Source organism: Trachypithecus francoisi, unplaced genomic scaffold (genome assembly GCF_009764315.1).
Source record: "Trachypithecus francoisi isolate TF-2019V2 unplaced genomic scaffold, Tfra_2.0 Lachesis_group15, whole genome shotgun sequence".
Lineage (NCBI taxonomy): Eukaryota > Metazoa > Chordata > Mammalia > Primates > Cercopithecidae > Trachypithecus > Trachypithecus francoisi.
The window spans coordinates 73,274,854-73,302,236 of NW_022681460.1; the positions used below are offsets into that span (position 1 = coordinate 73,274,854).

At 40.0% G+C, this 27,383-nt stretch overlaps 1 protein-coding gene across 6 annotated transcripts in view; it reads right to left on the reverse strand.

Moving 5' to 3' along the window:
• The window catches only part of AIG1 (androgen induced 1), a 293,027-nt gene that overhangs the window by 182,688 nt on the left and 82,956 nt on the right, over positions 1 to 27,383 (reverse strand). The gene's annotated exons all lie outside the window — the stretch shown is intronic.

The following is a 27,383-nucleotide window of genomic DNA, read 5'->3' on the forward strand; positions in this document are numbered from 1 at the left end:
ACTGTACTGGTCTGATTCCTCTGGAGAGGGTTTAAAAGTTCACTAGTGGTTTTCTCGGATCCCATTACCCACTATCTAGGGTTAGCACACATTCAGGAAACTGTCGGGTATGTCCCTTTTCCTTGAACCCATCATGTGGTTTAAATTAATCTTCACATTCTCAAATTTCCACTTCACCACTACCAGCATTGAAACCACTGCTATAAAATCTCCTAAAGTCACATTTCCAGCAAATGTATTAATTTATACAGACTAAGCAAGGGCTTTAGCTGCACTGAGAAGCTGGGTCCATGGAGGGTAAAGGAAGATTCCTAATTTTCTTGGAATAACTTAGAAGTTCATCTGAGTTCCAAAGGTTTGTTTTGGCCCAACAGCAACATAATCATCAAAAGAGAGTAGAATACTCAATGTATTATTTTACCCTTCTTCCAACTAATGGTGAGAAAAGAAGTTCAGATAAAATAATGAATGGCCCGAGGTCTTAACCTTCAGCACTGAATTTAAAAGAAGAAGTGTATGTTTTTGTAAATGCCAAAAAATGTAGCATTTTTGATGAACCATCCCACAGGAAGAGATAAAAGTCTCTGTAGAGTGATGTCTCAAAATAAAACATGCTACAAAATGGAAAAACATAGCATAAATATTAGAAACAATTTTGACTTCATTTTATATCTCATTCATGCTCCCATATTTTATTAATAAAAATAATAAATAGTTTAATGCCACTTCAAATTGGTGGTTTTGGTAGGTTGGTGGAAGAAAAGGCCAGAATGAAAGAAATTAAAGTGGTGGTAGGTGGCAGGTAGAGGCAGTAAAAGGTGACTCCCATTTCATGGCAATGGGCAGTGAGGGAAGGCAAAGGAGGCCGGCTGTCTGAGACATGTAACAGGGATTAGGAGGGTGTGTATGATCTTACAAAATAGGAGATCCAGGCAGTATTTTGATTGGCTAAAAGTCAGAGTAAAAGGAGATAGAAAGGGAATGACTGATAAGCAAGGCCCAGGGAAAGAAAGGAATTAGGATTATAAATACAGATGAAGCATCCTTCCCTTTAAAGTGAAATGCAAGCACTTTTGCTGACAGTTGGAAATAGAGCTGAGTACAAAGGATTTGGGGCACTGCTATGGATAATGTACTAGGAAGTCCATAGAATATTTAAAAGGAAGACTGTCATGAATCAGGAGGACCCAACAGAGATCTAATAACAAGATTTCGTAATAGAACCAGCCAGGATGTTTTCCCAGGCTGTGTTGAGGTCTGTGAAAATGAGGACTTAGGAAAAAGAGGGTTTAGGAAAACTTAAGGATCCTAGGGATTTTGTAGCACAATGGCTTGGGTAACTGGGACAGATAAAAGGTTGAAAATAAGGGATGCTATGAGATCAGAAGAACGTCTTTAAGCAACTGGCTAGCGTTTCTAAGCTGGTACTTGGATTACATGAGATATCACACCTAAAGATATTAGTGACAGACAGTAAACACTTAATTAAAGATAGCCATTCCTGTTTTCACTTCTTTTGCTGGATAGATGTGACAAGTGACACCAAACCAATTAGGGCTGATCATGTGCTCCGATGCCAGGGATGCATCACCAGGCATCACAGTAGTACTACCCCGCCCCATGATTCCAGCCTTGCTATTCAAAGCGGATCAGCAGCACTCATGTCACCTGAAAGCTTTTAAATGTACATTTCAGGCCGGGCGCGGTGGCGCAAGCCTGTAATCCCAGCACTTTGGGAGGCCGAGACGGGCGGATCACGAGGTCAGGAGATCGAGACCATCCTGGCTAACACGGTGAAACCCCGTCTCTACTAAAAAATACAAAAAACTAGCCGGGCGAGGTGGCGGGCGCCTGTAGTCCCAGCTACTCGGGAGGCTGAGGCAGGAGAATGGCGGGAACCCGGGAGGCGGAGCTTGCAGTGAGCTGAGATCCGGCCACTGCACTCCAGTCTGGGCGACAGAGCGAGACTCTGCCTCAGAAAAATAAATAAATAAATAAATAAATAAATGTACATTTCAATAAGATCTTATGCACATATAAGTTTGAGATGTTCTGCTTGGGGAGGCTCTACTTCGGCTACCTTGAGCCTCCTCCCTTCCATGGAGTGAAAAGATCCTGTGGCCAAGTGGCTTGTCTATGTGGAGCATGCACCTCTTCCCTTGGAGATCACACCTGGAGTAACTGTGAGCCTGGAATTCCCTGCCCACATAGTCATGAGTATGCCTTGGGGCATTTGTGGATCTCCCCCTCCAGTCTGAACCCGAAGGTAGACTGTGCAATAAATGTGTGTTTGCCTTAACCTGAGGGTGGTAAAGGCACATCTGTTTCTGGAGGGTGAGGACCAAAGGTTTACATTTGGTCTGGGTGTCTAAACATAGGCATGAAGCCACTTCAGTCCTGGATGGAGCCACTGATGCACATCTCTTCACCTTTGCCATATAACATAACCTAATCAAGGGGATGACATCCCATCATATTCACGGGTCTCTCTGATACTCTGTGGACGGGGATTGTACACGCTGATGCAGCAGGGGATGGAATCTTGGCGTCATGTTGGAATTCTGCTTATCATAGGCTCCCACTGTGTTCTTTCTTTCCAAATTGTTTTGACTCTTTTAAGTCCTTTGCATTTCCATTCAAATGTTAGAATCTCCGCTTGTTAATTTATACAAATATCCTGCTAGAATTCGCATGGTGACTGTTTGGGGAGAGCTAACATTTTAACAATATTGAATCTTCCAATCCGTGAAGATCATTATATCCCCTAACTTGGGTCTTCTTTAATTTCTCTCAGCAATGTTTTTGGTTTTCAATGCATGTATTTTGTTGAACCTATCCATAAATATTTCATGTTTTGTGATGCTATTGTGGAGAGTATTATATTTTTTAGATTCTTTTTTGTTAGTTTATAAAAATGAACCATTTCTGAATATTGACATTATATTTTACACCTTTCCTAAATTCATGTAGTAGTTCTAGTCGCTATTTTAGAAATAGTTTTGCATTTTATACTTACACGATCTGCAGATAAAGACAGTGTTTTTCCCTTATAATTTTATGCATTTTACTTCTTTTTTTTTTTATTGCACTGCCTGTGACCTGCAGCAATATGCTGAATAGAAGTGATGGAGAGTGAGCATCCTTGCTTTCATCTCTATCTTAGGGAAAGTGTTCAGTCTTTCCACACTTAAATTTGATATTAGCTGTAGGCTTCTTTTAGTTGTCTTTTATCAAGTTGAGAAAAATCTCTTCTATTCTTACTTTATTTGGGAAGAATATACATACACAATGAATAAGTGCTTAATTTTTGAATTTTTTTCAGATGGTTTTGTTTCATATCTTGAGATGATCATATAGTTTTCCCTATTTATTCTGTTAATACGGTGAATTATATCAATTGATTTTGAAAGTCAAACCAACCTTACATTCCTGGTCATCATATATTATAATGTATATAAAAATATATATGTTTTTACTGGATTCAATCTGCTGATACTCTGCAAAGAATTTTCTTTTCATCTCTATTCATGAAGTATACTGATCTCTGATCTGTAGTTTTCCTTTCTCATAATGTCTTCACATAATTCTGGTAATAGTATAAATTCTGGAATCAAAAGATGAGTTGGGAAGTGTTTCCTCCTCTATTTTCTGAAGGGTTTTGTGCAAGATTAGTGTAATTTATTCCTTATGCAATTGATATACTTCCCTAGTAAAGCCGTCTGGACTTGCAATTTTTCTGGTGGGTAGATTTGTGAATTCATTTTCTTTAATAAATATAGGGCCATTTGGGCTTCCTACTTTTGCTTGAGTTGATTTTGGTCATTATTGTCTTTTGTGGAATTGCTGTATTTCATCTATGTTTTTGAATTTATAAAATTGTTCTTAATATTTCATCATGGAAACTGACAAATGCTATGTATCAGGTATTTTTTCCCTAGAGAGAGCCCACTGTTAAATATTTACTAACATACCACTATTAGGAGTCACTTTCTGTTCACCACGAGTGATCATTCACAGCATCCACAACACATGAGACTCAGTGTGAAGCTTTGATCAATACTTTGATCCCTACCTTATACTGAGGGAATTATATGGGTTATTAAAAGTGAAGTGACTTTCAAGAAAGTGTTAGTTACCTTTCTAAGTGTAATACTAGAAGGTCAGGAGGCCCAGCTAACTGAGTAATCAGTCTTCTAAATAATTCTTTAGATACAAACACAGAACAGATGGTAGCGTCTTGGCTTCCTGCACTGATATCCTCCTGATAGTATAGCCATCAGCAAACCCAAAATAAATTTGAACTCTCCTACCAGGGCATGGATATGGAACAAAAATAGTTTCTCTTGGACAGGCTAAGTGATACTGAAACCTTCCACTGTTGTGAAGAAGTGCCTTCTCTGGCCAGGAGCAATGGCCAGCTATTCCTCATCCTACACCTGCTGCTTCTTGGCTGCCGGGAACAGAATACTGTACTTGAACTGAGAGTGGAAGGAGCACAGTCACTTTCCAGTCCTTTAAGCTTTGAGATAAAATACTTGAGTGACAGCTAGTCATTGATGTCTCATTTGAACCCCCAGAACTACTAGGAAATTAATGCCCAAAGAAAATTGGATTCACAGTTTGCCTCCTTTTGAAAGGAGTCTCTCACATGGAGTCTAACAGAAGCCGAAACTTCAGCTTTAGTCCACTTCTAAGAAGAAGTTTTATTGATTAATGGGAAATTCTTTGGAATTTGGTAAGACCAATTAGAATGCAAAGGATGTTGGAGAGAAATTTGCCATGAAGAAGGCTAAAAAGAAGAGTCACTTATCTATAGATTGGTCTATAAAGGCTGGATAGCATCATCTCAAACATTCACTGTTGAGGGAGGGAAGGAAGGAGGGAAGAGGGGAGGAAATGGATACATCCTTAAAGTCTGCAGCTTCAACTGGATAAAATCCTATATATATTCTGATATGTCAGTATTCAGACTTTACCAAATACTAATAGGAAAAAGTTTAAATTCTGTTTGGGGCTCTATTACCTTGCTTCCAGATTTCTTTTTCATGACTTACTTTCCAGTCAATTCTTTCTGTTGCAGAAGGGTAATCTTTAGAAATGTTTCCAATTGTGATTTCTCTATGCAAACAGAGAAAGCATGGGCATGAGAATAAGCTGGGTGTTGTGCATGCTATCTGGCTTCGTCTCTGAGGGCCCCTATGCAAAGAGTGAATGTTTCCTTCAGCAGGACCCTTGCCTTCCTACTTTCGAGATCTATGGAATCCTGGGTGTCCAAGTCCTCTCCTTCTGGCTGATTTTCCTCAACCATACCCTCAAATTCAGAAACGCATAGTGAAGCTTAGGGCTCTCTAAAATGCCACAGTCTCCTTTATTCCAGAGGACAATCAGTTTCTAGGATTCATTCCTAAAAGCATGACATGGAATTCCTCTCCTTAGAATGTAAATCTGTGAGTAATGTTAATTTTTTATGCCATGAATTCTGCCCAAATTATCTTAAAATCCATATAGAGATCTCCATATAGAGAATTGCCAAAGCACATGTTGATGTTATGCTCTTCTTTTCATGGGTTTTAACTGCATCATTTTGGTACATTTACAATTTATCCATATTTGCCTAGATTTCTGTTCTTCATTATCTCTACTGACTCAGGAAGTAATGATAGAATACGAACCCAGCTCTTACAAATGCCTACATGATTTGGTTCCTTCCTTTCTCTCCAATCTCGGCTTGTGCCATGTTCTGCCTTGCTCCTTCAAGTCCAACCGGTAATTTGTTCCTGAAAAGTATTAAGCTCTTTCCCGATTCAGGGCCATAGCATTTTCTACTCTGTGCCAGGAATGCTCTTTCCCTCCTTTCCCATGGCTGGATTCTCTGTTCTCTCAGGTCTAGCTTAAATAGCACCTCCACTAGACCTTCCACAGCTCTGTTGTCTATTATAGAACCTGGCGGACAACAGGCTCTTGCTGTTGTTGCTGCTGCTCAGTTCTTCCTTGTTTTGTGGCTCCTCTATGAGAAAGTGAAGTAACAGAGAACAGGAATTGGTTTGTCCTGTTCGTTACTGGTTCCCCACTGCCTGGCATAGAGCATGGATGTGATAAAAATTTGCTGAATAAGTGAATAAAGTCTATTGCTGTTCCTTGTACATGCCAGACTCCACATCTCCCACAGGAGCAAGTACCTTTTTACTCTTTTTCTTCCTATTGACCTAAAATTCCTCCTGTATGTTCCCTGTGGATTTTTGTCCTTCTGTGTGTAAGGAAGAAATCTCCTTCTTTCCAGGCTACTCTTATGGCCCAGCCTTCTCAGATCATCTATGAGATAGCTCCTCCCTCACCTCCTTAAGTCTTCTATCATCCTATAATAATCCTCTGGACTTCAAGATCAAGAGCAAGACTGAAAGCTCTCTTTCCTTAAGTCAATCAAAAATTAGTAGAATGAGAAATAGAAGCAAAACTGATGAAACAGTAGAAAACGTCCGTAATCCAAACATCACTCTTTAAAAGGCTACCAAGTGTTAGGAAAATTAAACGAGGACATGGGGAGACTCTGATGGAAGAAACAAGATCCTGCAGCTCTCTGGTTCAGCGAGCGGAACAGAGCAGTCTTTACAGGTGGTAAACCCTGAAGGACATTAAATGACCCTTGCTGGGAACATGAGGTCTCGATGCATGGAAGCACTGGGGAAATGCTCTGATCCCTGTTTGGCATTAGGGGTCAGAGGTGATGATGCTAAACATGGAAACGGGCTAGTGTGTCATCTCTGCCAGAGCAGGATGTGGGTGCACTAAGGTCAACAAGAAAAGAGTAGTGGTAACAAGCCTGAATATATGGCTCATGCTCACCTGATGGAAACAAAGCTTTATGTCACCATCCAAAAGGGTTGTGATAAAAATGAGCTGAGGAGAGAGAAATGAGTTGATCTCACACAGAGGCCGTTCTCTAGGACAAGGCAGTCGTGGAAAATAGATGGAAATTCAAGCTGCCCTAGCTCCGTTCCCTAGCCTGTCTCCAGTTCTATCCTTTCACAAATAGCTGGCTCGGTAAGAACAAACCATTTTAAGAATGCATAATCACAAGAAACGAAACAGCATGGGATGTAGTCACAGATACCACAAAAAACATAAAGAGGAAGATGATTTTAAGAAGTCAGCGGAATGACACAAACCAGAAAAGTTTGCCCCAATAGGTCTAATTCATGATCAAATAATTCTCCATTAAAGAAAAGAGGTCAAAGAAGAAAAACTGAGATTCGAGAGAAGATAGAGCAAGAGGAGAAGGGGATAAAGGTGAATGAACTTATGAAATAAATAAAACATAAAAAATAAAACTGAAAGTCACATTAGAGGCAGTAAAAGGAAAAATTGCCTTTGGTGAAGACAGTCGGGGTTTAGCTTTTTGCAGAACTGTGGACTAGATACACTGAAAAACCTTCCTGCTATGAAACACTAGGTGCTAAATAAATTACAACAAATATACTTTTAAATGTATTGCTGAGCACACAAGAAAGGAAGGGAAATCACTAGGAGCCACAAAAAAAAAAAAAAAAAAAAAAGAAGAGAGGAAAAATGAAAACAGAAGCAAACTCAGAAACTGGGACTGCCTGGAGGCAAATATCAATATGAGAATCAGAGCACTCTGTGGATTGTGGTCAAGGAGGTGGAAGGCAAGGCCTGAGGCCACACAACGTGATGGAGGAAATTAAGCCAGAAGAGCCTGGCCCGCAGAGGGCCTACACCTTCAGAGAAAGGGGAACCTGGAGAAAGTACTCTCTATCAAGTCAAATAAATTGCTTTTTACTCCTAATTGCCAAGACTTTTTTAATCAAAAAGGTTTTTTAATTTCATTTAATTTTTTTCACATTGAGATAATCATTTTTTCCTCTTTTATCTTTGTATTAGTGAAAGCGAAGCTAAGATAATTAAGCAAGGTCTGCAAGGTCTGAAAATAAATTTTAAACTTACACCAAATAACTGTAATGGATACTGTAGTGCTTTCCCAGATCCCCTCTTCAGAGTCAGGACATCCATTGGCCAGTGCTTAGGAATATCAGTTGCTGGCCGTTCTCAGCTGCAACCTTCAACGGGAGTTGCCCTCAGCTACAGGGAATGGAACAGCCCAAGGTCATGCTCCCTCCTCAAGGCAGTACAAACCCAATGACTGGCTAATGCAAGGATACAAAGACCCTACCCAAATTTAGGACGACTCTGAAGGGCCATCCCAGCTCAAGAGCTCCTACTGTGTCTCAGTTACAGCTGCAATATGGGTGAGCTTCCCTCTCTGCCCAATGCTGTCTTCCTTACTTCCTGACAGGGGCACCTCCCAAGGGCTGCCTCCTTCTGCTTCTCAGAGCCTGATCACAGGAGTCCAATCTAAGACAACACCGTTCATGTAGAAGTGCAACAGACAGATACAATGAAGCATGAACATATTTGTAATAAATAAATCACTATAAGGAAATGTATAAAAAGTAAACATTCTTTACAATCTTCACCTGCAAAGATCTTTATTGCCAAAGGGAGAGGTATATCTTTCAAGATCTTTTTCTACATATGTAAAATGCACTCTACACATTATTCTATGAAATTAGGTCATACTACACCTAGTCTTCTGCAATTCTTCTGACTTAATATTTTAAGAAGATACTCCATGGTTCTAAAGTGATCCATAGAACCCCACTGTAGGATGATGTACCATAGTTTACTCAAGCACTCACTAATGGATATATGCATTCTTTCCAATTTCCCAGTTTCTAACAAGGCCACAGTAGATGTGTTACATGTATGTTTTTATGTACCTACATGAGACCTCAGAGGGATAATTTGCAAAAAGCAAAATTACGTTTGTACCAACCTACAAACTAGGAGAGATGCTCCAGGATCTGAGGCCCCCATTGTTGGCTGGGCCTGCTGACATGAGGCTCCTTTGTCATTCCCTGTCCCAGTACCACTGCCTTCACCCCAGCTTCAGGCTCTAATGTCCCTATCCTGGACGCCTGCAGTAGCCTCTTGGCCAGGCTCACCAGCTTCAGTTCTCTTTAACTCCATCTATGCTTTATCTTGGTGTCTGAGTAAACTCTGAAGAACTTGCCAGTTCAAAAGTCCCAATGGCTCCTCCATGCCTGCAGGACAAAAAATCAAATTTCCTTTGTGGTCAAGCCCCAAATGCTCTTCCCAGTCCCTTTCCAGCTTCTTCCAGGGACCCTCTTCACCAGACTATGTGTGGCTTCCCAAACTCATCACATACTCTAAGTATACATTCCTTTGTGGGTTTTATAACTGCAGCTTTAAATTCATTAAAAAACAACCCATTTCAAAATCTAAGCTTTATCCATTACTGCTATCATGGTGCACTTGTTTTCTTCCCCCAGTTTCTTGTCAAACATAATTGCTTCTTTCCTTGACCCCCACAACACTGTGCTTGTAATACTGGCCTACTTAACTCTGACTCCTGCACAGCGGCCAGTTCCTCTAAGCTGCTGAGGGCTCTTTCACCCTCCAGGTCCCCATCAATGTTGCTCCCTTTCCCTAGAATGCCTCCCACCATCCCACCTAGCTCACTCTACCATAGAAATGGGAGCTTAGATATCACCCCCACAACAAGAAGCCTCTCCTGAGCTGTCCCAGCTTCCAGCCCCTTGTCTTCGCACATGCTCTCATAGCATGTTACATTTTTCCTTCGTAACATGAGCACAGTTACCATGAAATAACTGACTGTAGGCCAGGAGCGGTTGCTCACGCCTGTAATCCCAACATTTTGGGAGGCCAAGGCGGGCAGATCATGAGGTCAGGAGATCGAGACCATCCTGGCTAACACAGTGAAACTCTGTCTCTACTAGTTTTGTAGACTCTAGTGAAACTCTGTTTCTACTAGTTTTTGTACTACTAATACAAAAAATTAGCCAGGCGTGGTGGTGGGAGCCTGTAGTCCTAGCGACTCGGGCTGAGGCAGGAGAATGGCGTGAACTCAGGAGACAGAGCTTGCAGTGAGCTGAGATCACGTCACTACACTCCAGCCTGAGCAACAGAGTGAGACTCTGTCTCAAAAAAAAAAAGAAAAAAAAAGAAAAAAAGAAATAACTGACTGTGTAATTACTGGTTTCTCTTCCCAGTAGAATGTAAACTCCATAAGGACAGAGACAAAGTCTATCTCTTCTCTGTTACACTGTCCCATCTCTTTTCCTGCCTTATATTTTGAAACTATTTTGAGTAGCTCCTGCCTATAATCCCAGCACTTTGGGAGGCTGAGGCAGGTGGATCATTTGAGGACAGAAGTTCGAGACCAGCCTGGCCAACATGGTGAAACTATGTCACTACTAAAAATACCAAAAAAAAAAAAAAAAAAATTGCCAGATGTGGTGGTGTATGCCTGTAATCTCAGCAATTCAGGAGGCTGAGGCAGGAGAATTGCTTACCTGAGAGGTGGAGGCTGCAGTGCACCAAGATCACACCACTGCACTCCAGCCTGGGCTACAGAGAGAGACACTGTCTCAAAAACAAAACAAAACAAAATCCCCTCTATTTTGAAATAATCTAAGACTCATAAATTGAAAGACAACACAGTGTTCCCGTGTATCCTTCCCCCAGCTTTCCCCAGTGATATCATCCTACATAGCCATGGTACATCCTCAAAACCAGAAAATTAACATTGATCTGATACTATAACCTACAGACCAAATTCAGGTTTCACCAGCTTTGCCATGCACTCATTTTTGGTGGAGGTGGGAGCAGTATCACACATATAGATTTTTATCACAACTGCCCTACTCAGGATACAGAAGCATTCTGTTATCACAAAGAAACTCCCTGGTACTAACTCTTTTTTTTTTTTTTCCCCTTTCTTTCTTTTTACACAGAGTCTCACTCGATTGCCCCGGCAGGCCTGGTACTAACTCTTGATAGTCACACACTCCCCACAACCTTAACTAGCCCCTGGCAACTGTTGATTTGTTCTTCATCACTACAGTTTCGTCATTTTGAGAATATTATACACAAGCGATCTTTCTCAATGCTTTATTAAGGCTGGCTTGCCTTTGTGTAGTCTTAACAATCTATGGGCCAGAGATTTCAAAAGCAACATGTTCTTTAAGAATCATAACTACTTTAAGGTAGCTACTATTATTTTACCTACTCTTACAGATGAAAAAAACCTATCTTTAGAAAATTTTAATTTTAGTAACTTTCCCAGAGTCAAAAAGTTAATAATGTCCAAACCAGAATGTGAGGTCAGGCAGTGAGACCCCTATGCTTTCAATTTTTTTTGCAGAGGAAGTAGAGACAGAGTTTCATTTCGTTTCCAGTCTGGTCTCGAACTCTTGATTTCAGGTGATCCTCCAGCCTTGGCCTCCCAAAGTGCCGGGATTATAGGCATGAACCACCACACCTGGCCACTTTCAATTTCTCTAAACACTTTTTGTACATATTAGATACTTTTGAATCTATTAATAATTAGCTGAATAAATAAATTAAATGCCAAAGACTATTATTTCATAGCTAGTTCTGGGTCCCCTAGAAGAACCTGCATATAGTCGGAACTCAACTTTTGGTGAGTAAATCTGGTTAATCATTCTAGAAAAAAACTAAAGGGAAAGGAAAATGGTCATGAATGGTGAAAAATCATCAAGTTGGTCCTCTGGATTGAACATGACTCACAAGGCCACAGGGTAGCAGCATTCTTGTCTGTTATAGTAATAAATGCATTAATAAAATCTCTGCTGGGCACGGTGGCTCATGCCTGTAATCCCAGCACTTTGGGAGGCCAAGGCAGGTGGATCATGAGGCAAGGAGTTCGAGATCAGCCTGGCCAATATGGTGAAACCCCGTCTGTACTAAAATACAAAAAATTAGTCGGGCATACGGGCACCTGTAGTCCCAGCTACTCGGGAGGCTGAGGCAGGAGAATCACTTGAACCTGGGAGGCGGGGCTTGCAGTGAGCCGAGATCGCACCACTGCACTCCAGCCTGGATGACAGAACAGAACAAGACTCCATCTCAAAAAAAAAAAAGCATTTCAACCAGGATTATTTGACCAGGTACATCTTCCCTCTAGGAAATTCATATCCATAAGAAAGAGAAACAATAGTGACTTAGAATACTTGCTGGTCCTAACTGATACCTGGGTCTTGCCTTGTACCTTGAACATTTCCTTCCCTACTCAAATTTTAGTTAATAGGCTCCCATCATATTCTCACTTTATCTTTGAGGTGGAATCTTTCCCCAGAATGCCAGCTTGCATAGATGGATCCCTGTGACTAGCTGTCTCTCTGGATTTGCAGATGGGGTCTCTGATGTTGTACCCTGTGTCATCCCTGTGACTTCAGGCTGAAACCGCACCAATCTTGCCATACTCCTCCAGTTCTGTCTCTTCTCACAGCCTCAGGTATCTCTATCTGGTCAGTTTTACCACTGACCAAAACATGAGAATGATGGCTATTAGGGTTGATTTTTTTTCCCACTTACAGAATCCAAATTGCCTGGGCTTGGCTTCTAGTGGTGGCAGTCTTATTTTGTGAAGAGTGGTTAGCAAAGTGGTGTGCATTGTGAGAGGGTAGGGCGTGGTGAAAATAAGGCCCAGAGGGAGGAAACTTTTGTACATCTGGTTGTCTTATGCCTCACACAGGTGAGATTATCCCATAAGCTGAACATTTTACCACTCTAATAACTAACCCTCCTGCTATGGGCTCAGAGTTAGATCCATTTAGAACAGAACTCCACTCCAAATAAATAAAGCAAGACTTATTTCACTCTCTGTCAAGTGACAGTAAATAAAATAATTAAACAGATATCCATAAACCTCACATAAGACCATTTTTAATATGCTAGGGAACCACTATCAATTAGGATTGATTTAAGTTTCTTTTGGGAAAAAAAAAAAAAAAAAAAACTATTTGGGCCTTTTCTCCACCATAAAATCACTGAATAATCAAACTCTTGCTGTCTTTCTGTCTCATTTTTTAAATAAACGGGGACTATAGTTGTTTGATAAAATTACATTAATGTGAGTATCCAAAGGGTAGCTGTAAGTACACAGGAGAGACATCCAGGTAAACACATCTCAGTTACCTGAGGATAAAAGTAAGAAACACCTAATTTAATCCAATCTAGTACAAGTTAATTAACAAACCAACCATGCTTTTTTTTAGAAGCATCCTGTGTTAGATGACTATGTATCAATGCCTATATTTGATGCCTTGGGTGTAGTAGCAGAGTAACAGAATACTATTGACCAGAATGCTACTGTAACAGTGGAAAGCGAAGGCTAATCAAATGAAATACAGCCTACCCAAGAAAGATACACTAACAGGAGAAAAATGATCATAATAGTGAGTAGGTGTATGGGTATTAAAGAGCAAAAATGCATCGCCAACTTTGTAGACAGGACAGGGTTCCTTGGCCACCCAAAGAAGCATTCTGGTCTACCAGGCCAGTCAATCCCTGCTGTACAAATGAATTCATCAGATTACAGTAATTTGACTACCTGCCACTAGTATCATCCAATTCAAGTTCACCCAGAATTCGGCTTCCCTTTTGGTTTCTTCGAAGTTATTGCCTCTAGGGAGAGTTTGGGCAATCTGACAATTTTTTAGTCCACCTGATAAGTTTTTCACAACATAAATTACTTATCTTTCTGATTTAATCTTTAGTCTATAATCATTTACTCAGCATAAGTCCATTGACTGAGAGAAGGATTATCTCAAAATAGACTAACAAAACAGAGTGTTCTGGGCTACAAGAACATTTCGGGACTTCCAAGCACACTAGGACACCCACAAATGACTATATCACTGCTCTGGAATTGCTATGGGGCTAGGAGAGGAGGAAGGCTATGGTTTTCTGTTTTGTTTATTTTAGATTATATACATTAAAAACTAGGAAAATACATAGCAAGTTATACACATAATTTGCAATGGGAAAAGAACTTTTGGAGAGGCTGGCATATTTGCTTATTGGTATTGTATCAATAACACATCAATATTTTTTGTTTTTCTCTATGAACCATTTGCCATTTACATTTAGAACATGAACATCTTTAAATGCGAGCACACTTACAAACACAATGGTGAATTATTTCCCAAAAGTGAGTCGTTGTAGGAGGACTTTTCTAATACCTTTCTGTGGGATTTTCTTATTATAAGGGTAATAAGTGCTTATTGTGGAAATTGGTGTGAACTTTTGCATTTTGCCTTTAAAATTTTTCTATGATGATCTATGCTGTACAAATAAAGTGGGAGGATTCAGCAAATAAATGGTCATCTTTGGAATCAATATGACTCAAAGATGGATATAGACTGTCCACGAGTCTGCAGTCTTTCTGCTTGAGAGCACTTCAGAGCTTTCTTTCTTGGCATTTGGTCTACCTGCTTAGGCCTCATCTAGAATCGTGGATCAATGATAGATATTTTTGTTGTTGAAAAACACTTTTCATCAATTAAGAGATACAGTTATACTAAACTAATTAACTTTGAGTATCAGCAGTTGAGGAAGGTGCCAAGATTGGGGAGAAACATCTGCTTTGACACTGATCTGTGAAGGGGAACCTGGGGATCCAACGTAAATCTACTTCATGAGGGTGATTTTTTCGCTCATGAGCTTTTATTTCTTTCTCCTCTCTTACTATCCTTTTTGCTTGAGACGCTTCAAGCACAAATGTCATTCATCAAACATCACTGATCAGATCTCATAGGGCAGGCATTTTCTTTGGATAGGACAGAGGCAGAAAAAGAACCAGCTGCTACAGCCAGGATGGCAGCAGTTTTCCCACCCTAATGGGCCCAGTCTTCTTCCTGACATCACAATCTGTAGGGACGAGTGGCTTTCTGTTGCTCAGTGTCTCTTATTTATTAGGTAAGATCCTCTTCTAGAGTCAGTGAAATCATATGATAGTGGTTAGCTTAGTGACTGGCACTTAGCACTCAATATACGATAACAGAACTTGCCAGAATGTCTATTGAAGGCTTCTTTCCATTTTCCTTACTTCCATCCCTTTTTAAGATAAAAGGCATAAGAAAGTTGCTCTGCCTTTCTTAACACCATAATATAGAAGGCACTTACTCAAACAGTCAAGATTAATTACAGAAGGCTTTTGATGAACAACAGGGCTCAGGATGCTACAGTGTTTGCCTGAGTGACAGATTTGACTTACACCACCTCAAATCCTTGTTTAAAATGGGTGGAGGAATCAATTATAAATTTAAAAAGAAAAGCAGATTTGACTGAAAACCCTTGATAAAGCAGAGTTTTGGTAATTCTTTTAAAATGTTTCACGGTGTAGGTGTCACTCAGTTTTTAGGATGCTGCTGTGGAATGCATTGGATCACTTCTTGCCAAAAATAGTTTTTTTGCAATTGTGTAGCCACAAACTATGCCTTCTTGGAATCCCAGCGATGATTCACAGATGATATACTGGATACATTTTGCAACCAATTTTTTAAAGGTAGCCCATTCTACTGATACAACTTTATTTTCACATATTAAAAACAAGCACACTGGGTAAACATGTGGTAGCTAAAAATCTGCATGCAATATTTGAAATGAGAAGACAAAGCAGGAAAGATTTTCTTTTCTTGTCAAAACTTGCACTTTGCAAGCTGTCCTGTAAAACTGTATAAAACCATTGGCTCTACAGTGTGAAACAGTGTATCAAAGGGAAACAACAGAAGCACAAATGAACACAGTCTGTTACGCCACCTCAAGGAAAAAGATAAAGCAGTTATTTTTGATCCAGATTCTACACAACTCCTATTCTTATTCTGATACATTCTCCAAAGTTAGAAATTTTGGTCAGCTCAGGCCTTATGTACATAGCTAAAAATGTCTATCAGGCAAATGATGAAAAGCAAAATTAGGTTAGGTTTGTCAAAAAGTTTAGAGTACAATCACGCATCATTCAATGACAGAGACATGTTCGGAGAAACATGTCATTAGGCTATTTACCATCCTGTAAACATCATAGATTGTACTTACACAAACCTAGGTGGTGTAGCCTACTGCATACCTAGGCTTTATAGATGGTATAGCCTATTGCTCCTAAGCTACAGACTACTGAATCCCACAGGAAACTGCAACACGATATTACGTATTTGCGTATTTAAACACACCTAAACATAGTAAAGGCATGTTGTTGGTGGTTTTTTCTTTTCTCTCTCTTTTTTTGTTTTTTGGAGATACAGTCGTGCTCTTGTTGCCCAGGCTGGAGTGCAGTGAAGTGATCACAGCTCACTGTAGCTCGAATCTCTAGGCTCAAGCAATCGGTCTTACTGCAGTCTCCCATGTAGCTGGGACTACAAGAGCATGCTACCAAGCAGGTTACTTTTTAAATATTTTATAGAAACAGGGTCTGGCTGTTCCCCAGGCTGGTCTTGAACTCCTGGTTTCAAGCAATCCTCCTATCTCAGCCTCCCAAAGCACTAAGATTATAAGTATGAGCCACTACATCTGGCCCCTAATACAGTTGTTTTGCTTTTTGCTTTGTTTTTGAGACAAGGTCTCACTCCATCGCCCAGGCTAGAGTACAGTGGCACAATCTCAGCTCACTAAAACCTCCATCTCCCAGGCTCAAAGGATCCTCCAGCTCAGCCTCCCAAGTAGCTGAGAATACAGGTTTGTGCCACCATACCTAGCTAATTTTTTTTTTTTTTTTTTTTTTTGTAGAGATGGGATCTCACTATATCCCCCAGGCTGGTCTCAAACTCCTGGGCTCTAGTGATCTGCCTGTCTTGGCCTCTCACAGATTACAGGTGTGAGCTACCATGTCCAGTCCATAATATAGGTTTATAGTCTTATGGGACCACTGCTGTATATGTCATCTGTCATTGATGAAAACGTCATTATACAGCACATAACTGGTTGCTAAGAGCAAGCACTCCGTTAGCTGGAGTGTTAGGGTTCAAAGCCTGGTTGATTTACTGGCATCATTTACTTGCTGTGTGACCTCAAGCAGGCAAGCTATAAAATGGGAACCTCATCTGTAAAACTGCAAAACAGAAGAGTCTTCTGTGAAGTGAGAATGATGGAAATTCCTACCTTCTGGGGATGTGAGGATTAAATAAATCGTTCCAGTATAGCCCTTAGCCCAGTGCCTGGCCCACAGCAAGCATGTAGTGAGAGTCAGTTCTCATTCCATTGTTCAGGCTCTTGGGTTGTTTGCAGGTTTTGCCTCCTTGGGAAGGGCTATGGTGAGAAGACTCAGAAAGTACAAGTGGAACTGTTCCCTCACAGGCAGGAACTAAAACAGGTGGCAGCAGAGGCCCCTGTATGTGGTGTATTCTTCAGAACTCTGAGCTAATGGGGCGGGTGCAGGTAGCATTTCTGAATGTTCAGACCAAAACGTTGCTTTATTCATGAATCTGGGGGCCATGTTCCTTTATTGACTCAGTGCTAATTTTATTGTCTAGTGTAACAGCCACCCACTGGGCCAGGGCATGCTCACAGTACCCTCTGGCCAAGGGAGTGCAGAGTCTTCCTTCTTTTGAGTTATGTGTGCATGTGTGAACGCAGTCTTCTTATTTCATAGCTGAGTTTTAAGTGAAACAAAGGGGAGGGAGATGTCCTTAGGATCAAGCGGCAAGGTGGTAAAATTCCTCTCTCGCCACGCCTGTGAACTTGGGCATGCCACTCCTTTGTGTCTAGCATTGTTTCTTACTTCACATTCCTCTCCAATCTTTTCTGGTCAAAAATGAACAAAGTAGCAGAGAACCCAGAAAAGCAGAAAAGACTTAAGGGCTCCTTCCACTCCCTCTGTGGCATAGCTTTCTTCAATTTCCTCATGTGGCAACAGCTTCACCAACATAGCCCAAATTCCCAGTACACATTTGTTGCTATGGGTAAATCAGGTACCGACGTAGCCTACTTATGTACAGACCTAACCTAAAGGGACATTCTCTGGAGGGAAACTTCTGGTAAATGTGCTCTTCAGAGGTGCTTAGCAGACTGTGAGCTGGCTGGCAGGGCTACACTCTCCTCATCACCTGCCCTCTCTTCATCTTCCCACTTGCCCACCTGAGTTTCTACATCACCTTCACAATAGTCAGAAGTATACCTTAACTTTTGTTTCATAAGAGGGATAGAAAAACGTACAATGAATGAAAGTCCTATCCTGGACTGGCTATTTGTGGTAAAATAAGCAAATCATTAGAATGGTAATCACATGGGCACAATTAAGTTAGTAAATTTTGTGTAGGTGGAAGGTCCACTAGCTCCTTCCTTGAAGGGAAATTACTTTTTTATCGGTTGATGTAACAGTACATTTTGGTCCAGCTAAAGGAGTTAAGAGTTACCTCAAAACACCCACGGGGACAGTAGTAATTTCAGGAACACCCACAGAGCAAATAAATTATTGTTTCCTTTTCTACACAGAAAGCAATGGTTAGGGTGGAGGGATGAGGCGAAAGGAGAAAGGTAGAAAGAGAAAGAGAGATAGGGTGAGGGAGAGGGAGGGAGAGAGACAGAGAGAGAGACAGAGAGAGAGAGATGGGGGTGTTGGGGAGATAGAGGGAAAGAGGGAGGGAGTGAAATATGCAGGGAAGGAAGAAGAAATGTGAATGCTTTTTTTCTTTTCTTTTAAAATCAAGAATATTGCATCTTGTCCCTGGTCCCCAAAACAAGGACATATATAAGATCCTGGTTTTGTGGGTCACATTGTTGAGGACAGGAAACACATGTCTAGTGTTACTGAAAATCAATTCTACCTTTTCCTGATCTCAGATTTCAAATATATATTTTACTTATGACTACAATTATGGGAAGAAAATATCTTCATTTTGTGAGATATTTCTGTGATTTTTTTTCCCCAGAGAGAGTAAGAACTCTGTGAAATGATCTATGGGACATGATAATGTCCCATAGGGTGGTCAAGGAAGATTTTACTTATTGAACCCAGTTGTCTGAATCTCTTGAGTTTGGTCTAAAGCAAGGGACACCTCTGACAAATTTGATATGGAGCTTTAGAAATGAAACCATTTCATCAAATGTGTAAGAAATCTTTCCTTGAGAAGGACTTCTTCAAATATCAGATTTCAGTTGTTGTTTATGATAATACTGGTAAGAATACACTAAAAATGATTATTGGGAGAGAATGAATGGGAAAAAAATATACCCTTTTGGCTACAACAGAAAATGTCCATGATTAGTCTTATCAGCTTTCCTGTATATATTTTTCATACTGACATAAAAAATAAATGTCCTAGAATCATACTAGTCTTTACTTACTTTACATATTGTTATTCCCTAAATTTGTTACTTATTACATTTTTAAAAACTCCTGATTTTGTTTGGGTAGCAATATGCCCAGCCCCTAAGGATAAACCATAATAAGTTTAAGCCCTCATGGTAACTTCATTTCCTTTTGCTTCTTCTTGCTTTCCCAGGCCCACACTGCTGGTTCTAGCTATGTGATGGTTCTGACCAATGGGACCTATGGTGAAATCTGCAGGTGGAGCTTCTGGGAATAATCTATTCACCTGATGAAGAAACAGACACTTGGGGAGGGCTCCCTAGAGTTTCTTCCTTTTCTGTCCTTGAACATGGTTGTGAAGGATGTGATGCTTGGTGCTTTATTAACCCTCTTGAGGATTTAGGTGGCAAGTCCAAGGACAAAATGGTAACACTCTGAAGATAGATGTGTGGAAAATATAAAATGTACAAGTCTCAAATGAAAATACTGCCTGGACATGGTGGTTCATACCTATAATCCCAGCACTTTGGGATGTCAAGGTGGTGGATTGCTTGAGCTCAGGAGTTTGAGACCAGCCTGGGCAACATGGCGAAACCCTGTCTCTACAAAAAATACAAAAATTAGCCGGGCATGGTGGCACACACCTGTGGTCCCAGCTACTTGGGAGGCTGAGGTGGGAGGATCGCTTGAGCCTGAGAGGTGGAGGTTGCAGTGAGCCGAGATCATGCCACTGCACTCCAGTCCAGGCAACACAGTGAGACCATGTCTCAATAAAAAGTACAAAATATGAACACACTGAGCAATACCACCCTGAAACTGCCTGTCAAAAAGCTCCATGTCTTGTGAGATATTAAATACAGTTGGCTGGATTACACTCAACTAATATTGAATTATTTAGACACTGCTCCTAATGCTTGGGATAAAGCAGTAAATGAAACACACAACTTCCATGGTCTCACAGAGTATGAACCAAGTCAGAGAAGACAGACACTACACAAATAAAAGAATAAACATAATATGCCAGGTAGTGGTAATCATCATGGATAAAATAAAGCAAGGCAAAGGAACATAGAATAATGAGAGGCTAATTCATATAGATCATTCATAGAAGCTTTGCTGAGCTTATTTGAGCAGACTTGAATGAAGTGAAAGAGTGAGCCAGGTGGATTTCTGAGGGTATTCTGTTACTCGCAAATGAATGCATCATTAACTTATACATCTAATAAGTTCTTAGTCATTCTTCAAACATCTCGTTTTGCGGATACTTCTCTGCACCTTAAACACATGTATTATTATACTCATCACACCCTATTTTAATTTACTTGTTGATATAGCTTATAAAGCCGCCCTCCCTGGACTGTGAAACCTTTGAAAGACAGATTGATTTTCAGCCAACACTATCCTGACTCTTAGCACTCAGAACTTGCTACACAGTAGGCTCCATGAGTCCACAAATAATTACTGATTTGACGAGAACTTCTGTCCTTTGAACGGTCTAGATATAAATGTGTGGTTTTCCCTGTTATATATTTTAAAGTGGGCATCTATGTGAAATTTTGTTAAAGTGTGACTATTGTGTTTAAGAAATTTATCTTGGAAGCATCAAAAAAGCTGACCACTCTGAGCTAGTATAAACGTGTGCAAATTAAATAGGTCACCTAAGCAGAAAATCTTTGGTTCTCAATTGAGGAGAAAAGAATACATGAGATGATTGAGAAGCAACCTGGTTTCTTATCAGTTACATATATCTAAACGTAAAATGTCCTCGATCTTTTGAAAAGTTATTAAAAAATAATTGTAAGATCACTTACATAGTTTTGGTAATTACAGTTTTCTGAGCCTTTCTCCCGGTATTGGGCTCATTTTCCTTACTGATCTTGAATGAATTCTTATCTATGAACCTTCCTTCTTAGGTAACTCAGTTCACATTCCTTATTTCAGTGCAGGCGGCAAGCATTTGATTAACTCCACCTGCAGTGTACTGGGTTTTACCATAAGACATAATCTAGCCAATGTATTTTTAACTTCAGAAGTGAAAAGAAAGGAAAAGGACATTTAAAGAAACTTAAAATATCAGTTAAGGCTTAAAGAAAATAGAAAAGTCTTGACTTTAGGTATCTGTGTGAAAATTTAATAAAGAGAGGATCAGAAGATATTAAGTGTATTTTTAAGTTGAATCCAGAGTTTGTAGAATAGGGTAAACAATTTATTTTTTTAAATTTCCCCCTTAATATCAAAACAGAAGGAAAGGCATTGGTTTTTATTTATAATCTCAAATAGAATCAAATTCTATTCCTTTATGTGCTATGTTAACAGACCTTAATATTAGTCATTAATATTAATTTTCTGGTTTCCCATTTAAGCCAATCTCTTTCATTTAAAAATCAGTAATGAAACTACAATTTTTAAGTTGTAGGTTTATGACAATCTAAATTTATATGCATCTCAAAACCGTTCTTAAAGATAGCTTAGAATTAGCTAGTATGTCAACAAATGAAGACTTTTGGGAATTACTTTTTTAAAACAATAGCAACATACTTTTTCTTTGAGTTTGCATTTGAGATTTTAAATCCATTTTCCATGTTTCCTAAGGAAGCAGATACCATACAGTCCTATTACAAGTAAAATCAAGTTTTAAAGGATTTTGGAATAGGTTGATACCTAGAAAATCTTCACCAAGTCTTTACAAGACATGATTATAACACTAGAAATGGTTACTTAACAAACAGCTTTGAGACTAAACTCAGATAGGAAGGTCAAATTCCTGTAAAGTTAATACAGGCACATGCCAGTTTGCTCCTAATAACCTGGACACCCATCCCAGGTTAGAACTGATCGAAATCTCCAAGGTCTCCTCAGACCCACTCAGAAAGGGCTATCATCTTCATACCGGGATGGGGCAGACCAGCACTGGGGCTACAGCAACCAAACCAACATCAGGGCAAAAGTGTACTGGTGAGGTTATGAGGTTAGATTACGTGCATTATTCAAGTTGAGCAGCTACAAACGAATGGGATGCATAATCTAGAATGAATAAAAAATGGATAATTAGTTGGGTATGGTGGCTCATCCCTGTAATCTGGCTACTCAGGAGACTGAGGCAGGAGAATCAGTTGAGGCCAGGAGTTCAAGACCAGCCTGGGAAACTTAGTGGGACCCCTGTCTCCAAAATAACTTTTAACTTAGCAGGGCATAGTGGTGCATGCCTGTAGTCCTAGCTACTTGGGAGACTGAGGTGAGAGGCTCCCTTAAGCCCAGGGGGTTGAGGCTGCAGTGAAATATCATTGCACTGCATTCCAGCCTGGGAAACAGGGTAAAACACTGTCTCTATAAAAAAAGATAGCAAGTTTAAAATGTATAAATAATTGTTCTTTTTCATTAAAGGGCTTCTTTGGTAGGCAGTTGGAGACACATTTAGGATTCCTGAGAGAGGCACTTTCATAGTCATTAAATTCATAGATATATATTTTATTTATTTATTTATTTGCTGTTTCTGCTCTTCTGTCATGCCCCCCTACTTTTGTTAAAAGTCTAAGCTTAGTCTCTTAGCCATAATGGTATCTGCCAACACAAAAGTCAACAAACTCACAGGAGACAAAAGACATTCTTGGTCTGATTGCTCCTAATAAACTTCAGTGCTTCCAGACCACATAATGTCATAGAATTATTTGTAATGATTCTTTAAAAGGGTGACAGGGTTCAGAAATAAACTGCACATGGTAAGAAGAGCCTCCCATGGGTTATCCTTGCAAAATTAGTTGCAAGGCTTTGGGAGTGCTGGTGGTTTCCGGCCATTAGCGTTACTAATCAAGGCCAGCTTTATATTTATGGGAATCTACACAAATCAGGATGATACATGCCATGTTCATTCAAGCAATCCTGCCTGATTTCTTCAAGGTTATGCTGAAATAAAACTTTCCTCCAATTATCTTTGATTGGAATGTTTCATGATTTTTATGTATCCTTGAGATGAAGAGAGAGCCTGAAGTGGATGCATTAGGTGCATGGGTCACAAAATCATATTTAGGGCTTCATGCTCACATAAAGCAATTACTGACAACTCTCAATTAACCTCGTTACTGGAGGAAGCATTAATGCAGAAAATATGAATCCCAGATAACCCACCCATGTCTTTCTTGCTGCCATGGTTTCAGCTGAGGTGAGAAAGAGAGAAAGAGAGAGATAATGGGAGCATCAGGAAAAGCTCAGGGGCCAATAGATCTCTTCAGGAATATTTGTACAAAGTTGATAAATTCAGCTGTACAGACGTAATGCATTCACTCTTTACTCTCATTTTATGCCCAATGCCATTTTGCCTGCACCATGAAGCAAAAATAATGTTGCTTTCCCTTTCAACTTCTGACTGACAAAAAGTAGAAAGGCAGTAGACAAAGAAAGTCAGTAGATAGCAGCCAGGGAAGCACTCTGCATGGTTGGCAGTGCCCCAGCAGTCAGGGTGGTAGTGCAGGAGAGGCCTCTGGGGACCACAGGAGGACCCAAAGCTGAGGCTCTGCACCTGCAGCTATAGGATGCCCAGGGCTCCCCTGGCACAGAGAGGGTGCTTAAGAATTTTGCCTTTTAGGATTTTGACTGTGTCCACCAAAATGATGAAGACATTTATTTATAAATGTTATCATTAATCATCTGCACACATGATAAGCATTTTTATGCTACAGATTCCTACAGGCATAATTCTGGTTCCATCAGTTCCTGGCCATTAATGCTCTTCCATCCTTCTGATGTAATGAGCCCTCCAGGTTGGCACCTCCATTCCAGGCCTGGAGGCACAGAAAAAGTAAATATGATCCTTCTTCAAGTGATTCCTTGTGGCATTGCTTCAGGGAGAGTTTGCATTTTAATAAGGAAGAAAGTCATAAGAATGATACTACAGCAGGATTCTGGACCCTTCTGAGCAGCTGGGGGAATAGGGAAAAAGGTAAAGGACAGGCGAAGCTCTGAAGTCACAGCAAAGACACAGCACTTTGGAAAGGAAAGGTAAGAAATAACTTTAGGGAGAGAAAGATGAAAAAATCACAAAATTAAATGTTTTAGTGAAAAAAAATGTTGTGTTAAAATACTGATACAGTTTGGCTATGTCCCCATGCAAATCTCATCTTGAATGGTAGCTCCCATAATCTCTATGTGTCGTGGGAGGGACCCAGTGGTAGGTAATTGAATCATGGGGGAATTTTTCCCATGCTGTTCTCATGATAGTGAATAAGTCTCACAAGATCTGATGGCTTTATACAGGGGAGTTCCCCTGAACACACTCTCTTGCTTGCCACCATGTAAGACATAACTTTGCTCCTCCTTTGCCTTCCCTCATGATTGTGAGGCCTCCATAGCCATGTGAAACTGTGAGTCAATTAAAACTCCTTCTTTTATAAATTACTCAAGTCTCTGGTATATCTTCATTAGCAGTGTGAGAACAGACGAACACAAATACTTGTACAGAGGCACATTCATATCTTCTGTAAATATGAGTTTGCAATAAAATTAATGGGACTTGGGAAGGAACAATTTATCAGGCTTTTTTTGGACTCAAAATGAATTTCTGTGTATTAGAGTGAAAAGTCTGGCGGAAACTGCATAAACAGATACAAAACGTCAAATGACAGAACAAGACAGAAATAGTAGAAAACATATGATGATTTCTAGAGAATACTGACCTAGATTCTTCTTAAAACAGGAGAGAGGAGGGAGAAAAAGGAGAGGTGGAAAGAGAAAAAGAAATGTCATTTTCTTTGAAAAAAAACGTTACAAAGTTTAGGAAAATAATAGACTAGTAACTACGAAGGGAACAGTGACTCACAATAATAGGGATGATTACGAAAGATGGAAATAGTGACCACAAAATATCAATGGGCAAAAAAAAAAAAAAAAAAATGAGTTAAACACATCAGTGAGTTACACATCTCTAATCCTTATCTATTCTTTGATTTCTTTTGTGATTCTCAAGAGCACTGATCCCCTCCATGTGCTGGGTGACACGGGAGGCCGTGTTTGCAGCGATGAGGACTGTTCGGGCTGTCAGAGAGCCACTAGGACAGCTGCACCCGCATGCCATGAAAGCATGATGCCGGGACTTCTGGTTTAAGAGGGATGGGGTGAGTGGGGATGAAAGGCACTTTTATTCTTCTTTTTTCTAAAACATAGGCAAACCAATGAAGACAGTGATAGATGGAGGAAAATATCAGATGTACTAAAACAAATAACTAAACAAAAAGGCCACCGCTTGTTTTACAAACCATGAAGCATACATGGAGTAACTTTAGGAAAGACACTGAGAGTTGACATATACTTCAAGCTTCAGGCAGGTGCAAAAGTTTCCCCCAAAGGAAGGTCAAAAATATCTAAAGGGCATATGCCATGAGCTTTTGAGGAGAGTAGCAAAATTTACAAAATAAGTCAAAATTTTCCCTGTAGAGACATAATTTAATACCACATACAGAAGAGAGCTAAGAGAAAACATGTTAACACTGTACTTATATTTACTTTTTTTTTTTTTTGAGACAGAGTCTTGCTCTGTCGCCCAGGCTGGAGTGCAGTGGTGAGATCTCAGCTCACTGCAACCTCCACCTCTCGGGTTCAAGCTATTCTCCTGCATCAGCCTGCCGAGTAGCTGGGACTATAGGCTCCCGCCACCACACCTGGCTCATTTTTCATATTTTTAGTAGAGACAGGGTTTCACTGTGTTAGCCAGGATGGTCTCGATCTCCTGGCCTCATGATCTGCCCGCCTCGGCCTCCCAAAGTGCTGGCATTACAGGCGTGAGCCACTGCGTCCGGACTACTTTTTTATTGTATTACTATTGTAGTCCTAGCCAACGAGGCTTCCACAGGCAATGACATGTCTATAGAAATTTCAAGGGAGTAAATGTTAAAAAAGAAAAAAGTACACATGATATATATAATATATATACATATACTATATATTAGATATAGATGCATATACATGTACACACAGACTTATATTTTCTAGATAATTCCTTTATGCAGAAAGTATATATTTTTGTGCTTTATGCTAACGGATATTTTCTCTTAGATGATTATTCTGATAGAAAGTATTTGAATTTTATACGGAAAGTCCAAAGATGGAAATATTAAGTAATATGGAAAGCATAAAACTCTGCTATGCTAAACAATGAAATTTGAGAGACTTGCTGGTTAGCTTCAATCTGAGTACTCATTTAAATTTTCAGAGGACAAGGATGAGGGAATGAGGAGTGTGATCAAATTATAATGCTCTCTGGCCATTGTGTTGTTCTCAGGGTTAAGGGCTATTTATTTCATCCAAGAAAATACAATTTGGCACAGAGAAAAAGCAATTCAGTGACCATCTGAGTGCCTACTAATTGGTCTTAAAGCAAGCATGTAGGGCCATTTACCAGCTACAAACCTGACAAATATGAGTAATCCACTGGAAGGATTTATGAACAATTTTCTGACTCTTCCTACAATGGACTTGGGGCATGTGCTAGACCACATCACTGAGACTTCTGTTTTTCCCTGAAATCAGCTGGCAAATGAAAGGTCTGAATTTGAATTAAATAACAACCTCTTACTCATCTTTACAATTTGTGATATATATGAGTTCTCTTCTTCTTCTCCTGGCTACGCAGAGGTTAAAATCAGTAGGGTCTCTGAAGGCCTTTAAAAAACATCGTTTATGTGCAGATAATGGAAAATTAACAGACTTGTGAAGGAAGTTGAGTTATGGAGAGAATCTAACTGAAAACAATGAAAATCAATGAAGTCAAAACAGACCCAAACATTAAGAGGCATTTACTTCAGTGATAGTAGCTAATGGCACAGTTGGGTAACTGAAGAAGTATGAGATAATACTGATTCCTCTCCCAAGTTCAAAAAATACTAGCCTGGTTGACCCAAGGACCCTACCTTTCAAGTTTGAGCTGCTTAAGAAACGGTTATAGACTGAATTGTGTCCTCTGCAAAATTCATATGTGGAACTCCTAATCCCCAGAATCTCGCAATGTGACTGTATTTGGAGACTGGGTTTTTAAAGAAGTGATTATATATGGTTAAATGAGGTCATTAGGGGGCCCTAAAATAAATCTAATATGACTGCTATGCCTTATAAAAATAGGAAGTTTAGGCAAAGACAGGCAAAGAGGGACAAGCATGTGAAGACACAGTCAGAAGGTGCCATTTGCAAGCCAAGGGGAGAGAGGCCTCAGAAGAAACGAACCCTGTGG